Source organism: Medicago sativa, chromosome 3, assembly GCF_051527215.1.
Source record: "Medicago sativa cultivar Bolivia chromosome 3, Bolivia_mono, whole genome shotgun sequence".
Lineage (NCBI taxonomy): Eukaryota > Viridiplantae > Streptophyta > Magnoliopsida > Fabales > Fabaceae > Medicago > Medicago sativa.
In genome coordinates, this window is record NC_140751.1 from 55,088,616 (window position 1) to 55,106,795 (window position 18,180).

The window sequence follows — 18,180 nt, forward strand, 5'->3', positions numbered from 1 at the left end:
AAATATTACAATTTGAAACAAAATTTGAATTTCTAAAATTAGAGACCGAAATTAAACACGGAAATGTCTATCACAAGTGTTTTCCATCTCTAAATCATTCTTTGACCAACCTAAAATAATATTTTTAAAAAAAAACTAAATGCATGTAGAGATGGAATATAGAGACGAGACGAGACGAATGAAATTAAAGACCAAAATAATTCTCTCTAAATAAAAAATTACCATTAACACAAGATTTTACCCCAAAATTCCAGAGTCCCTCCCAACCCCAAAATTTTCCCCCATCCAATCCTAATATTTCCCCACATCCGTTCACATTTTCACAAAACCCTAAACCAATTTCTAGTTTCCGTCTAAAGCAAAATTCCTCCGCTTTCATTCTGTTCATTTTTTCCCTCACTCACCATAAACCCTCTCAATCATATCTCTCATTAACTCACTAAAAACACTTGTTCTCCATAAACCTCATTCACTATGTGTTGACGACCCTTATTAACCCTCTTTTTCTCTCTCCATATTCTATGGATCTCATCGTGTTGATGGTCATTTGCGATTTTCGTTGATCTCAAAGTTAGCTCCCGATTGCGTTGCTCCATCTTCACCCTCATTCCTCGTCAACTTTGTTTTCACACTCACATGTGGGATAATGAATCTGGTAGTATGAATTCGGCATGTCAAAAAAATTTCATACCTATTAATATTTTAACTCCAATGCATGCTAAAGACTCAATTTCGGCATTATATTTTGATATTCCATGCATTATATCAACTTTATATTTGGATATTCATGAGTATCCAGATTCCAGACTTTTAGATTTTCTGTATGACTGAAATGATATATTGCATTTGTGAATATCTGAGTTCTATTTTTTTATGCATACTGTTGGTTCAATGTTCTTGCTCTACATACTCACGTGATTGCAAGGTGCTTTTTCACCCTAATTAGGAAATATTGTGGACTACTAAAATGTCATGTCACTTTCTTCCCAACTTCCTATCTATTACACTTGAAGAGGTAAATTTTTCAAAGTTTCATTCAATTTTAGTGTGTCGTTATGCAATGGGCTGGTTTGCAGGGTATTTGTTTTAGTTAAGAAACAAAAAGCAATTTTCAAGGTTTGATGTTAGTTTTCTCTTTTCACTATCTCCCATTAATAATTTTTTCAAATTGAAAGATTCAATTTTTTTTTTTTAAATTGGTCAATATGACAAAACACAATACAAACCTGCTTTTCTTATGTTTTCTTTGGGAAAAGGGGCTGTTTTGTTGTTTGAGTTTTTTCCCTTCGCAAGAAAGCAACTGGGAATATACCAAGCATATTTTCTTTGATTGTCCCTCTAATATTTTTTTGGGTGTCCCTTTCATAAACTTCTTTGAAAGGGGTTGTGCCTTTGATTGTCCGTTTAAGAAATATTATACATAGAACAAACTATAATCTTATATGACCAACTCTATAATTCATAAGTGAGACAAGCCATGCACCAAATTTTCACAATTTGATCAATAAACCCCAATATTAAAATAAATATGATGACATGATATAACTTATGATCAAATGTTAAAAAAAGACACTTGTACTTGTACAGGGTGTAATACCATTTTACATGTTAGACAGACACATATAATAGATCAAATTACACCGATGTAATGTTACACCGTTTAAATATTGTTTTACTCGATAAATATTTGTCAAATTTGGTCGTTTGGATTGTAAGATCATATAGTATAGTTCTTCCATGTAAAAGTTTACATAAATCTAAAATCATTTGATATGTTATTGGGACCCATCAAGAATAATGATTTGTGTGTCATTATTGAACACTGTTCATCTCGAGCGCAGGCAAGTGCAGCGTTACAGTCACACATTTTGTTGTATCTTTGATTTTAACTTTCTATTATTGTGAGTGAGATGAATGGTGAGGAAAAAGCTCTTAGTCCTTCAAGATTATATAGCATAAAGATCATTGACTTCAAGTTTTCCTCTCTGTCATTGTTAAATATTTTATTGAGTAACTTGACAGCATAAAGATCAAATGGTGATCAGTTCTTAGTGTTTATTAATTAACCGGTAGTTAAACAATGCATGTCAATCTTAGTTTATTTATTTCTTTTTTTGGACAAAACATGTTGATGTTAATTAGCAACCAACACATTTCTTTATTCAGAATAATTGGCTATGCAATGTGAGGTGTACCTTAACCATTTTAAACTCTTAATCAAAAGAAAGACTTTGTTAACTAAGGTTAAAGATTGTTTCAACCATGGTTTAAGTTTAATACTCCCAATTGATTCAACAATCACTATAGTTAAAGAGAAGACTAGCTTTGTTAATTTCCATGGTCGTTCTTTAATTATTTTTTTAAGGTTGGATTTTATTAATTCATATTGGCGACTTAACAAAGTATTTTTCTTTTAATTTATTAACAATGCGTTTTTTAAAGACACCAAACTTATCATAGTTAGCATTTTTTATTTTATTTAAATTATCATAGTTAATTGTCATTCTAAAAAAATAAGGGTTAAATATGTTTTTTTTTGAAGGACGGGTTAAATATGTTTTATTCTTGTCCTTGTAAATATTTTAATTTCAGTACTATAAAAGTTCTAAATAATAATGAAATTTAGAAACAATATAATTTGTCACGAGCTGAGACGAAATATTACAATTTGAGACAAAATTTGAATTTCTAAAATTAGAGACGGAAATTAAACACGGAAATGTCTATCACAAGTGTTTTCGATCTCCAAATCATTCTTTGACCAGCCTAAAATAATATTTTTAAAAAAACTAATATTTCCCCACATCCGTTCACATTTTCACAAAACCCTAAACCAACGTCCCCGTGAGCTTAGCTCAGTTGGCAAGGACAATGCATAATATATGCAAGGTCCGGGGTTCGAATCCCGGACACCACCCAAAAAAAACCCTAAACCAATTTTCTAGTTTTCGTCTAAAGCAAAATTCCTCCGCTTTTATTCTATGTTTATTTTTTTCCCTCACTCACCATAAACCCTCTCAATCCTATCTCTCATTCACTCACTAAAAACACTTGTTCTCCAGAAACCTCATTCACTGTGTGTTGACGACCCTTATTAACCCTCTTTTTCTCTCTCCATATTCTATCGATCTCACTGTGTTGATGGTCATTTGCGATTTTCGTTGATCTGAAAGTTAGCTCTCGATTGCGTTGCTCTATATTCACCCTCGTTCTTGGTCACCTTTGTTTACGCACTCACATGTGGGAAAATGAATGAGGTATGAATTCGGCATGTCAAAAAAATTTCATACCTATTAATATTTTAACTCCAATGCATGCTAAGGACTCAATTTTGGCATTATATTTTGATATTCCATGCATTATATCAACTTTATATTTTGATATTCATGAGTATCCAGATTCCAGACTTTTAGATTTTCTGTATGACTAAAATGATATATTGCATTTGTGAATATCTGAGTTCTATTTTTTTATGCATATTGTTGGTTTAATGTTCTTGCTCTACATACTCACGTGATTGCAAGGTGCTTTTTCACCCTAATCCTTATTATCTAATCCTAAAGTACAATGCAAACAAGACCTAACAAACCCTAAACCTAGATTATGAGCGGGAAAATTCTGATTTAACTACACTTAATGTAAAATTTGAATTTCAAATCCCTTCACTTATACCCATCAAACATTGGTATTCCATCAAACATTCAATGCTCGCTTCTTTCCGAGGCATGCACATGGCTCAAAAATTGACTTCAATGTTACCCACTCTTCTCAATCCAAAGGCATCTGAACCATCCACAACAAAACTATTTCGTTGCCTTTTGTTCTCTCTATCTCCTCTCCTCTCACGCCCATTTTTCTCAGATATTCATCTTCCATTTTCAGTCCCTCTTCTCTCTCACTCCAGTTACCCTTCTGAAAAATCAAGTGACGAATTCGGAGAAGACGAAGATGGATAAGATTATGTTTTTATTGTGTGCCTCAACCAAGGAACTGATTCTGTGGTTCTTGCTTAGTTCTTATTCCATTGATTAATTTCGTTAGCTTTTGTCGTTACCTGCTCAATTCACCATGTGTTTCCGGCAACAGCGTTCTTCTCGACACACGCTATTTTTTTAAGGTAAGACTAAGAGATGACCACCATTTTCAATTTCTTTCGGGTTCTTACATGATATTTGTTTTGTTCTTCCTTTAACCAATTCTAATCAACACTTTTAATTTGGTTATTGTGCAAACTCCTAATCCTAAGATTATTGTTTTTGACAGGAAAGCAGTCAGCAAGCAGGATCTTATCACTGCCCCTACCGAGAGTCGATTTCAGATTGATATTGAGAAGAATTGGGTAGAGTCATGCAAGGTAACTGGTCGTATGAATGAACTTGAAAATCTTTGCTCATCAGGATTTAAGAGCATTGTTTTCTGCCAGTCGACTGCTTTTCTAGACCTCTTGCAGATTCCCTTTACTCGGTAAGATTCTTTGCTGGTTTATTCGTTTTTTTGAGAATTTGAGTGAATGTAAAATCATGAAAATAGCTGTTCCCAAAGTCAGTCATGATTTTTTTTTTTCTACATTTGCGTCTTAATCATTCCATTGAAGTTGATATCAGCTTTAACGATTGTTGTGATCTTGCTAGGTGCTTTATCTGTTCCTTTCTGCATCATGCTTAACCATCGGTCTGGTTTGCAGATCAGGGTGGTCTGGTCCAGTTTTTAAAACTATTATTACGTGTTCAGGTTTCTTTTTTGATTCACTTTGACAAAAAACTATTGTTGGAAATTCCGCCTTCATTGCGGTCCGCCCCTAGCCACTTAATTGCGGCATTTTGGTTGCCTTCATTGTGTTGGGAAAAAGTAATCAAACAATTCTCAGAAGACAGCGACATACATGCCTTAACATATTTTCTCATGTTTATCTGTTACCTAATCAGTGTAGTGAACTGTTTCAATGCTTTGACTATTAATAACCATCACCAGTTATTTCTTGCACCAGGTGTTGTTGATGTCACTTAAAGCTGGTGGAGTTGGTATAAATCTAACAGCAGCTTCCAATGCTTTTGTCACGGTAGGTGCATATCAGTTTTGTGTTGCTTAAACTGATTTGTATTTTTCTAGCTTCAGCTTTTCTAACACAGGGCAAATGAAGTATTTGAGTTTGTTGAATGAGAAAAAATAGGACATATGGTGAGACCGTGTGTTTCAACTACACAATGAGCTCTCTTTATATACACATCAAAGCAATTATAACAATAATATTTACAGGATATTCTGTTCTTTTTTACACGATATGATAGGATACGATATGCCGATCCTATATATATATATATATAATAAAGTACATACATGGACCCTAAACTTATTTTCAATAGGATTCTTTTGAGGTTTTCTAACAAGGTTTCAGTTGATGCTTGGTAGAAACACTGCCTTAAAAAAACTGAAATCTAAATATGGATATTTGATTAATTTGAAGCTGGGAGATAAATTAATGTAACAACGCAAATTTAAGTTAATATATCCACAATACTTTTACTGATTTCTATATAAATTTACAGTTTTGGTATTCCAAATAGTTAGTTGTTTTAGTATATATTTTATAGATTAAGAAATTTAATCTATGCAATTTATAGGGAGGAGCAATGAATCTTAAATAGGAGTATTAAGGATTCAGAAAGTTGCAGCAGAATATGTTTTTTTTTAACAAGCCAAGTTGTAGCAGAATATGTTAATGAATAACCAACCTAACAGATGTGGCATTATTATTGATATTGGGAAGTTATTTTTTTTTAAGTAATTTTAATATAGATAGTTTGTCAATGTGAATAGGACCCATGGTGGAATCCACTGTTGAGGAACAAGCTGTTATGTTATGCGTATTCATAGTTCTTTCTCATATGATTTCAATTTCATGCTACATAATAATTATGCAAGTTGATTTTTCCCTCTGTTTGTGCTTAATAGCTCTTTGTTTAGTTAATCTTCTATAATTTATTATGATGTCCAAATAAAATTTTTCCCTCCTTCAATGATGTTACCCGTACTACTTTGCTAGATAGTTTTGGTTTTCATTTTTTTTATTTTTTTGAATCAGCATATATATATATATATTGATAACGAGCCCGGCACAAGAAGTGCAAAAAACAGGACAACAGGGACTACAAAGGAGCTATTAACATAACAGCTTTGCTAGCACCAAACGAGGCTGCATAGCAGCTGAACAAACAGAAAAAAACAACAGAAAAAGCACCTAAAAAAACCCACAGAACCACCTAGAGGTTGTCCTAGCACACCCAAACACATGTCTAACAAAACTGAAAGCACACAGGGGCGAGACCAGCAGCACAGCAGAGGCAGAAAACAGCCAAAAAAATGCAGCAGCAGGAGGTTCTAAGTTTATTACTCAATATGTGTGTTTAAGGTTGTTGAGATATGCACTGATTTGGTCTTCACCATTAGGATAGTCTTAAAAATTAACGGCATATATGATATATCATGTTTGAGATGCGGAGAGCAATTAACGAGATGAGGAGAGCAAGTAATGGCATATAACTGATTTGTGCTTAATGATGTTTTCTAAACCTTTTATAGTGAAAAATGATCATGTTTGAGATGAGGAGAGCAATTAACCAGCCATTTGTCTCACTTGGTACTCATTGCTCTCATAATGCTATTTTCCTTTCAAAAGTTCTTTAGATCAGTAGTCCTAAATTCATAATGCTAATTATAGTTAATCTGTGTGGATGTATTATTTTTACTATATGTTCCTTCACAAATACTAATATAACTTATTTTAGTAGCTTGCTTTGGTAAATTATTCGAGACATTTGTTTTTCTTAGGTGAGATCTCCTCAAACCTTCCATTTTCCCCTGCAGCACATGTGGTTGTTTTGCTAGAGATAATATTTAAAATGTGGGAGCTGAAGTTGGTCCTATTTTTTTTGTTGGTATTTTCAAGTCTCTGTTGAGTATTGGTTATTATCTTTGTAGATTTTATAGTTGGTCCTAAAACAAATTCAAAATATTGTCACACATTGGTATTTACATATTTTGTTTACTTCCTTTTGATGTGTTTACTTATTATCGTTTCCTTTCTCTCAAATCAGATCCCGGACCAACCGAAAGTCAAGTGTCATGTCGTTCTATTATTGAGCTTTCAAAAGGAAAAACAAGTGATAAAAAACAAGGGCTACAAAATGTGAGATTTTATTATCTAGATGAAATACTGTGAGTGAACTTATAACTATGGCTGCATGTATATTCTGTGCGTTTCTGTTTTGGTTGTAGGTCTCTTTACTTTTTTTTGAGTGTTGGCTGCATTTTGAGTTGTTTCCTGCAGCTCTGTGTTGCGCCCTGCAGGTCCGTTGTGAAATTTTTCTGGAGTTGGTTTTCCGGTTGGTAGCTGTTGTCTTTTGCATGGCTGAGTTCGCTTAATATTTGTTGAGGCTGTTTTGTGTTCATGTTGCAGTTTCACTTGGCACTGGTTTTTTAGTTAACAGTCTGTTGTTTTTAGGTTCTAGCAGGTTTTAGTTAACAGTCTGGAATTTCACCCTTGCATTTGTCCATTCCCGTGAACCGCATTACAAGATCGGGGGTGAATGGAAGCAATTTTGTTCAAACCGAAGACTAACTGTGGGGTCATTTATCAGGATTGGTGTATCAAGAATATTGGAGCTAATACTTCTTTCTTTATCACATTGAATTTTTAGATTATGCATTTGGTTGTCGAAGTGTATCAATTCTGAGCGTTTATTGTCATTTTCATTCAGATGTTATAAATTATGTACTTTGCCCTTATGAACTGATCCCAGCATGGCTTATGTTATTTGACTATTCTACTTTCATTTTCTTATTATGAAAATATGCTGCTCCATTTTGAACTGTAACGTAAAATCATTTTATAATTGTTGATTGACTTCAAAATGTGACAATGTTGATTTCAACCATAATTATAATATGATATACTAGCTAATAGATGACAGTTATTCATTGTACAAGTTACGATCAATTCTTTTTACTGTGCTATTATTCAATCTATAATCACCTCTATTTAGAACGATATTTTTACGGTGTCATTGTTCGATGTATAGTCACCAATCACAGCTATTTAGGACGAAATTTTTATTATTTTGTTCTTCAATGTAAAATCACCGCTTTTTAGAACCAACTGTCTTAACTTTGTTATTTTTCTTCACTTTAAAATCACCACTAAATGAATACAGATTTTTAATTGTCATTGCACAACTATTTAGTAAAATGTTTTACCTGTTCTATTCTTCAATTTAGAGTAACCCCTATATAAGACGGGATTTATATTTACGTTATTCTTTGAGGTATAATAATCGCTATTTTCGTTTATATTTAAACTGTCTGATTCTTCGAGGTAAATTTATGCTATTTAAGACGATATTTTTACATTGCTATTCTAAGATGTAATATCGAAGCTATTTAAAAACGTAGTTTAACTGTTTGAATGTTCTTCAATTTAAAATATGTCATTAATGTAGCGTATATTTTTACTGTGTTATTAGTCAATGTAACATCACCGCTATTTAGAAACATATGTTAAATGTGTTGTTATTATTCAATTGTAGATCAACACTAAGCTCCTCAATTTTCCGACTGTGTTATTATTAAGTGTAATTTCACCGCTATTTAGAAACATATTTTTACTGTGTTACCGCATAGTTCAAATTTGTTACCGTGAATAATTCGTTTTACATAGGCACATTTAAAATGGTAATGTTCCAATGCATCAATTAGATCAAGGATGCTCAGGGAAGCACAAAAAAATGCACCAGCACTGCTACTCATTTTATGGCACTCTCAAGCATAAAAAAATGCATCAGCACAACTATCATATTAAATGCGACGGTTCCCTTTCCCTCTCAACATCGTAATGTACCAACATGAACTTTTTTTTTATTTTTTTGTATTTTTACTATTAACATTGTATTTGCACCAAAAGCACATTATTTTCTATTTATTTGAATGTTATATCTGCCGTCGATATGACCCGTGCGGCAGCACGGGTGCAAGGTCTAGTTAGGAAATATTGTGGACTACTAAAATGTCATGTCACTTTCTTCCCAACTTCCTATCTATTACTCTTGAGGTAAATTTTTCAAAGTTTCATTCAATTTTAGTGTGTCGTTATGCAATGGGCTGATTTGCAGGGTATTTGTTTTAGTTAAGAAACAAAAAGCAATTTTCAAGGTTTGATGTTAGTTTTCTCTTTTCACTATCTCCCATTAATAATTTTTTTAAATTGAAAGATTCAATTTTTTTTTTAAATTGGTCAATATGACAAAACACAATACAAACCTGCTTTTCTTATGTTTTCTTTGGGAAAAGGGGCTGTTTTGTTGTTTGAGTTTTTTTTCCCTTCGCAAGAAAGCAGCTGGGAATATACCAAGCATATTTTCTTTGATTGTCCCTCTAATATTTTTCTGGGTGTCCCTTTCATAAACTTCTTTGAAAGGGGTTGTGCCTTTGATTGTCCGTTTAATAAATATTATACATAGAACAAACTATAATCTTATATGACCAACTCTATAATTCATAAGTGAGACAAGCCATGCACCAAATTTTCACAATTTGATCAATAAACCCCAATATTAAAATAAATATGATGACATGATATAACTTGTAACATCCCAGACTGCTTACAGGATTGCTGACTAACCCCACAAACCAACACGAGTCTTTTCAGCATGCTTTGTCCTCACTCACATGCTTACCGGGAAACTTCCTGGTAGGTCACCCATCCTAGTACTACTCCAAGCCAAGCATGCTTAACTGTGGAGTTCCTATGGATTGAGCTCCCGAAAAGAAGATGCATCTTGTTGATATGGGTAGTACCTAGCAATTCTTATAAGCCTTCCTTCAACCATGTAGTCCCATACCTACACGGCCTCCGGATCCCTCTCATTCCGATGTGATTCGGTTCCTCCTATCAGCGTGGGGTCATCCAGTAACAGTCCGGTGGTCCGACTCATCCCGCTTAAGTCCGGGGCCGGCCTGGCTCCGCCACTGTTACTGTGCCACATTGTGGGTGTTACATGCCCACCTGCTTCCGCCTGGTTCGTCCCCGAACCACACCGTACTGGGAGAGGTCTGCTCTGATACCAAGATAAGCCTCAAGAAGTTAGGGTTTTGTTAAGTTGGAAGAGGGAGCATGAACTTGTGCAAGAGATGGTTCCTTCATGATCAAAGAGGATGATTTGAAGATAGATTGATGAGTTAAGGCTTTGGAGGTTGATGAGGCATGAATGCTAGGGTTTGGAAATTGCTTGGAAGCTTAGGAATCAAGTTCAACTTATGTTAGGTGAGTTCTCTAGTTAGATCCTTCCTTGGGTTGGAGTATGATTGTGTGAGATAATGATTATGTTAGTATATGAACTAGGGTTTTAAACACCCCTTTTTGCTATGATTCAAGGAATTCATGAATATGTTGCCATGCTGTTGTTCTAGGTTGTTTTTATGATTTTGTTATGTGTTAGGAACATTGAAAACTTGATTTTGGGGATTAGAGGTCAAAAACACGATTTTTACACAGGTTTGGTGTATGAGTATCGTAGCACGATGAGAGACATCGTACTACGATATTTCCAGAACCAAAAACGCCACAAAGTTGCTCATACATCGTACTACGATGCTTTATATCGTAGCACGATGAAAAGGAAATCGTACTACGATGCTTTATATCGTAGCACGATGAAGAGGAAATCGTACTACGATGCTCCATATCGTAGCACGATTTTCACAACATAACATTTTTCTTAAAACTCTTTGTGATGCAGTCTTTTATAACTATAAAAAGAAACCCCTTAATATCAAGTAGTCATTGTACCTTATACTTCAAGATATGTGAAAACAAGTATTCAATCGTATAGTAGAGCATGGCTTGTGGGAGTTAAAACATGTATCGAATGGGTAGCAAACTATACTTTAAGTAAGGGAATGAACTAGAGCCTCGATTAGTTGTCGAGAACTAGAAGTTAAGTAAGAATCCTAGAATAATAAGACGCGAAGTGTATGTTCTTCGCATATTATCAAGTATGAATTAGCAAGTATGTAAGCCGTGGATTGACTAGTTAATCTCTCCACCATGTTAAGTATGAACAAGTATAAGTTACCATTAATCGGATCGATCAAGGTTCCGAGGTAAACAAGCAAGTATGTATATGTTTAACTTGTATGCACGACAAGACCATGATTAATATGTGTAGGTGACATGTCTCTTGCTATCCACATTAGGGGGATACAAGGGGTTCTCATAATGAGAACGATTCAAGCCGCGAGGGACCCGCATGTCACTGAGTAAGCAAGACGTAGGTGCTCGTGTCTCTTGTTATCCACGCCAGGGGGATACGGGAGGTTCTCGACCTAAGGGGAACGGTTCAAGCCGCAAGGGACCCGCACGACACCGAGGGAGTCCGATGTACGTACATCGGTCATGTATGGGATTGATCTCGGGGTTACTCCACCCGGGACTCTCCGTAAAATGAACCAAGATAATGATGTTTGTTCAACGCTAACATAATGAATAATGAACTTAGACGCGATTATGTATTATATGATTATGGTCATGAATGAACTTATGTATGATATGTTAAGTGCAAGTTATGACTAGGACAAGTAGAGAATGTGATGCCGAAGACGTTCTTTGGTTTCCCTAATCGTCCGGCTTAGGATTGTGTCATGAACATGTTACATGAAGACCTCAATTCGTTTACCGTATCTTGGCATAGTGGTCTTAGGTTCCCTTGACCGCCATGACACATATGATGATAGTAAACCTATAACAAGTAAGATGTTTTATGACGGTCCTAGTATGCACAACCGTCTAAGCATGCAAGTCCCCACACACGTATAATCAACCGTCAGGTTGTAAAGTAGACACGTGGCGACCGTAGGTTTCCCTTGTGGTTGCCTATAGCCTAGGATTAGGTGGAACTCACTGAGACATTATGTCTCATCCCAATCCTATTTTGTTTCAGATAAACAGGTCGGACGTCAAGTTAGTTGCCGGATGGATATCTCATCAAGTGCTCGTTCGTACACGCTGAGGAATGGATATGGATTTCAAGGATGCAATTGTTATTATTTTAGGCAAAAGGTGTTGTATCGTTTTATACGAACGTGTATTGATGTATAATATTCATTCGAAGTTTTTATGTTGTAATTTTAATGTATCCAATACTAAAAATAACGCGCGTGCTAAACTTTCTAGATACGTTTAGTATGGGTGTTACATAACTTATGATCAAATGTTAAAAAAAGACACTTGTACAGGGTGTAATACCATTTTACATGTTAGACAGACACATATAACAGATCAAATTACACCGATGTAATGTTACACCGTTTAAATATTGTTTTACTCGATACATATTTGTCAAATTTGGTCGTTTGGATTGTAAGATCATATAGTATAGTTCTTCCATGTAAAAGTTTACATAAATCTAAAATCATTTGATATGTTATTGAGACCCATCAAGAATAATGATTTGTGTGTCTTTATTGAACACTGTTCATCTCGAGCGCAGGCAAGTGCAGCGTTACAGTCACACATTTTGTTGTATCTTTGATTTTAACTTTCTATTATTGTGAGTGAGATGAATGGTGAGGAAAAAGCTCTTAGTCCTTCAAGATTATATAGCATAAAGATCATAATTTCAAAAAAAAAAAAAAATATAGCATAAAGATCATTGACTTCAAGTTTTCCTCTCTGTCATTGTTAAATATTTTATTGAGTAACTTGACAGCATAAAGATCAAATGGTGTGTTCTTAGTGTTTATTAATTAACCGGTAGTTAAACAATGCATGTCAATCTTAGTTTATTTATTTCTTTTTTTGGCAAAACATGTTGATGTTAGCAACCAACACATTTCTTTATTCGGAATAATTGGCTATGCAATGTGAGGTGTACCTTAACCATTTTAAAGTCTTAATCAAAAGAAAGACTTTGTTAACTAAGGTTAAACATTGTTTCAACCATGGTTTAAGTTTAATACTCCCAATTGATTCAACAATCACTATAGTTAAAGAGAAGACTAGCTTTGTTAATTTCCATGGTCGTTCTTTAATTATTTTTTTTAAGGTTAGATTTTATTAATTCATATTGGCGACTTAACAAAGTATTTTTCTTTTAATTTATTAACAATGCGTTTTTTAAAGACACCAAACTTATCATAGTTAGCATTTTTTATTTTATTTAAATTATCATAGTTAATTGTACCATTCTAAAAAAATAAGTGTTAAATATGTTTTATTCTTGTCCTTATAAATATTTTAATTTCAGTACTATAAAAGTTCTAAATAATAATGAAATTTAGAGACAATATAATTTGTCACGAGCTGAGACGAAATATAACAATTTGAGACAAAATTTGAATTTCTAAAATTAGAGATGGAAATTAAACACGGAAATGTCTATCACAAGTGTTTTTGATCTCCAAATCATTCTTTGACCAGCCTAAAATAATATTTTTAAAAAAACTAATATTTACCCACATCCGTTCACATTTTCATAAAACCCAAAACCAATGTCCCCGTGAGCTTAGCTCAGTTGGCAAGGACAATGCATAATATATGCAAGGTCCGGGGTTTGAATCCCGGACACCACCAAAAAAAAAACCCTAAACCAATTTCTAGTTTCCGTCTAAAGCAAAATTCCTCCGCTTTTATTCTATGTTTATTTTTTTCCCACACTCACCATAAACCCTCTCAATCCTATCTCTCATTCACTCACTAAAAACACTTGTTCTCCAGAAACCTCATTCACTGTGTGTTGACGACCCTTATTAACCCTCTTTTTCTCTCTCCATATTCTATCGATCTCACTGTGTTGATGGTCATTTGTGATTTTCGTTGATCTGAAAGTTAGCTCTCGATTGCGTTGCTCTATTATTCACCCTCGTTCTTGGTCACCTTTGTTTACGCACTCACATGTGGGAAAATGAATGTGGTATGAATTCGGCATGTCAAAAAAATTTCATACCTATTAATATTTTAACTCCAATGCATGCTAAAGACTCAATTTCAGGATTATATTTTGATATTCCATGCATTATATCAACTTTATATTTTGATATTCATGAGTATCCAGATTCCAGACTTTTAGATTTTCTGTATGACTGAAATGATATATTGCATTTGTGAATATCTGAGTTCTATTTTTTTATGCATATTGTTGGTTCAATGTTCTTGCTCTACATACTCACGTGATTGCAAGGTGCTTTTTCACCCTAATTAGGAAATATTGTGGACTACTAAAATGTCATGTCACTTTCTTCCCAACTTCCTATCTATTACTCTTGAAGAGGTAAATTTTTCAAAGTTTCATTCAATTTTAGTGTGTCGTTATGCAATGGGCTGATTTGCAGGGTATTTGTTTTAGTTAAGAAACAAAAAGCAATTTTCAAGGTTTGATGTTAGTTTTCTCTTTTCACTATCTCCCATTAATAATTTTTTTAAATTGAAAGATTCAATTTTTTTTTTTTAAATTGGTCAATATGACAAAACACAATACAAACCTGCTTTTCTTATGTTTTCTTTGGGAAAAGGGGCTGTTTTGTTATTTGAGTTTTTTCCCTTCGCAAGAAAGCAGCTTGGAATATACCAAAGCATATTTTCTTTGATTGTCCCTCTAATATTTTTTTGGGTGTCCCTTTCATAAACTTCTTTGAAAGGGGTTGTGCCTTTGATTGTCCGTTTAATAAATATTATACATAGAACAAATTATAATCTTATATGACCCACTCTATAATTCATAAGTGAGACAAGCCATGCACCAAATTTTCACAATTTGATCAATAAACCCCAATATTAAAATAAATATGATGACATGATATAACTTATGATCAAATGTTAAAAAAAGACACTTGTACAGGGTGTAATACCATTTTACATGTTAGACAGACACATATAACAGATCAAATTACACCGATGTAATATTACACCGTTTAAATATTGTTTTACTCGATACATATTTGTCAAATTTGGTCGTTTGGATTGTAAGATCATATAGTATAGTTCTTCCATGTAAAAGTTTACATAAATCTAAAATCATTTGATATGTTATTGAGACCCATCAAGAATAATGATTTGTGTGTCATTATTGAACACTGTTCATTGACTTCAAGTTTTCCTCTCTGTCAGTGGCAGTTTCACCGCCCGGCGACCCCGGGCACGCGCCAGGGCTCCGGCCCAAATATTTTGCAATTTCTTATGTAAATTCCTCTAAATTTCTTATATAAACCCCTATAAATTGGGCAATTTCTTTAGATTTTTTGATTATTTGCTTGCAATTTCTTATGTAAACCCCTATAAATGTGTTGCAATATTTTTTTTGCCCAGGCTTGATAATAATCCTGGCTCCGCCACTGCTCTCTGTCATTGTTAAATATTTTATTGAGGAACTTGACAGCATAAAGATCAAATGGTGAGTTCTTAGTGTTTATTAATTAACCGGTAGTTAAACAATGCATGTCAATCTTAGTTTATTTATTTCTTTTTTTGGACAAAACATGTTGATGTTAGCAACCAACACATTTCTTTATTCGGAATAATTGGCTATGCAATGTGAGGTGTACCTTAACCATTTTAAAGTCTTAATCAAAAGAAATACTTTTTCAACTAAGGTTAAAGATTGTTTCAACCATGGTTTAAGTTTAATACTCCCAATTGATTCAACAATCACTATAGTTAAAGAGAAGACTAGCTTTGTTAATTTCCATGGTCGTTCTTTAATATTTTTTTTAAGGTTAGATTTTATTAATTCATATTGGCGATTTAACAAAGTATTTTTCTTTTAATTTATTAACAATGCGTTTTTTAAAGACACCAAACTTATCATAGTTAGCATTTTTTATTTTATTTAAATTATCATAGTTAATTGTACCATTCTAAAAAAATAAGGGTTAAATATGTTTTATTCTTGTCCTTATAAATATTTTAATTTCAGTACTATAAAAGTTCTAAATAATAATGAAATTTAGAGACAATATAATTTGTCACGAGCTGAGACGAAATATAACAATTTGAGACAAAATTTGAATTTCTAAAATTAGAGACGGAAATTAAACACGGAAATGTCTATCACAAGTGTTTTCGATCTCCAAATCATTCTTTGACTAGCCTAAAATAATATTTTTAAAAAAACTAATATTTCCCCACATCCGTTCACATTTTCACAAAACCCTAAACCAATGTCCCCGTGAGCTTAGCTCAGTTGGCAAGGACAATGCATAATATATGCAAGGTCCGGGGTTCGAATCCCGGACACCACAAAAAAAAAAAAACCCTAAACCAATTTCTAGTTTCCGTCTAAAGCAAAATTCCTCCGCTTTTATTCTATGTGTATTCTAGTTTCCGTCTAAAGCAAAATTCCTCCGCTTTTATTCTATGTTTATTTTTTTTGCCTCACTCACCATAAACCCTCTCAATCCTATCTCTCATTCACTCACTAAAAACACTTGTTCTCCAGAAACCTCATTCACTATGTGTTGACGACCCTTATTAACCCTCTTTTTCTCTCTCCATATTCTATCGATCTCACTGTGTTGATGGTCATTTGTGATTTTCGTTGATCTGAAAGTTAGCTCTCGATTGCGTTGCTCTATATTCACCTTCGTTCTTGGTCACCTTTGTTTACGCACTCACATGTGGGAAAATGAATGTGGTATGAATTCGGCATGTCAAAAAATTTCATACCTATTAATATTTTAACTCCAATGCATGCTAAAGACTCAATTTCAGCATTATATTTTGATATTCCATGCATTATATCAACTTTATATTTTGATATTCATGAGTATCCAGATTCCAAACTTTTAGATTTTTTGTATGACTGAAATGATATATTGCATTTGTGAATATCTGATTTCTATTTTTTTTATGCATATTCTTGGTTCAATGTTCTTGCTCTACATACTCACGTGATTGCAAGGTGCTTTTTCACCCTTAATTAGGAAATATTGTGGACTACTAAAATGTCATGTCACTTTCTTCCCAACTTCCTATCTATTACTCTTGAAGAGGTAAATTTTTCAAAGTTTCATTCAATTTTAGTGTGTCGTTATGCAATGGGCTGATTTGCAGGGTATTTGTTTTAGTTAAGAAACAAAAAGCAATTTTCAAGGTTTGATGTTAGTTTTCTCTTTTCACTCTCTCCCATTAATAATTTTTTTTAAATTGAAAGATTCATAAATAAAATGAAAGATTCAATTTTTTTTTAAGGAAAATGCTACTTCTCAAGAAAAATAGCTTCAAGAATTTTTCAAGACACAGTTGGCAAATTTTAATTGGATGATTTATTTGTCCACTTCCTATTTTTCAGCCACACCTCCTTGAATTGTGGCAAATAGTGCATTGTGATTGGTTATTCTTTATTCTTGATGCTATTTTTCTAGAGATATAGCATTGGCTCTTTTTTTAAATCGGTCAATACGACGAAACACAATACAAACATGCTTTTCTTATGTTTTCTTTGGGAAAAGGGGCTGTTTTGTTGTTTGAGTTTTTTCCCTTCGCAAGAAAGCTGCTGGGAATATACCAAGCATATTTTCTTTGATTGTCCCTCTAATATTTTTTTGGGTGTCCCTTTCATAAACTTCTTTGAAAGGGGTTGTGCCTTTGATTGTCTGTTTAATAAATATTATACATAGAACAAACTATAATCTTATATGACCAACTCTATAATACACAAGTGAGACAAGCCATACATCTAATTTTCACAATTTGATCAATAAACCCCACTATTAAATTTTTTAATTATATATCTATAGCTAAAAACTCCGTAGTCACGATGATCCCATAATGCTGCTAACCAAAGCCTTGTCATAAAGTTCAATGTTTTTAAGCCATAATTGAATTAGACATATTAGAATATTCTACCGACATCGGTGAACGCTATCTCCCTGTAAATCCTCCGCTCTCTCTCTCTCTCCTCATTTGCTCTCTCCGATGAACCTCGTAGTGGGCTATCTCCCTCCTTTTTGGCTGATTTCTCTTTAGTTTTACATTGCCAGTGTTCTTCTCAACATGTTTCACGCTCTCTAAACCGTTTCCTCTTCTGGGTTGGTGTCTCTCCGGCGAGATCCTCTTCTCTCCGGCTTATATCCGGTTTTTCCGGCAGCTCGGGTTTTGGCTTCTCCGGCGCGATTCTCTTGTTTTTGGATTCTACT

At 33.7% G+C, this 18,180-nt stretch overlaps 1 protein-coding gene and 1 long non-coding RNA gene across 2 annotated transcripts in view; one reads left to right on the forward strand and one right to left on the reverse strand.

Moving 5' to 3' along the window:
• Positions 1 to 18,180, reverse strand: part of LOC146938455 (zinc finger CCCH domain-containing protein 18-like) — a 52,463-nt gene that overhangs the window by 11,834 nt on the left and 22,449 nt on the right. The gene's annotated exons all lie outside the window — the stretch shown is intronic.
• LOC146938457 (uncharacterized) lies at positions 3,618 to 7,832 on the forward strand. The gene is made up of 3 exons (XR_015031279.1): positions 3,618 to 4,117; positions 4,264 to 4,464; positions 4,988 to 7,832. It is a non-coding gene; the product is annotated as an uncharacterized LOC146938457 (long non-coding RNA).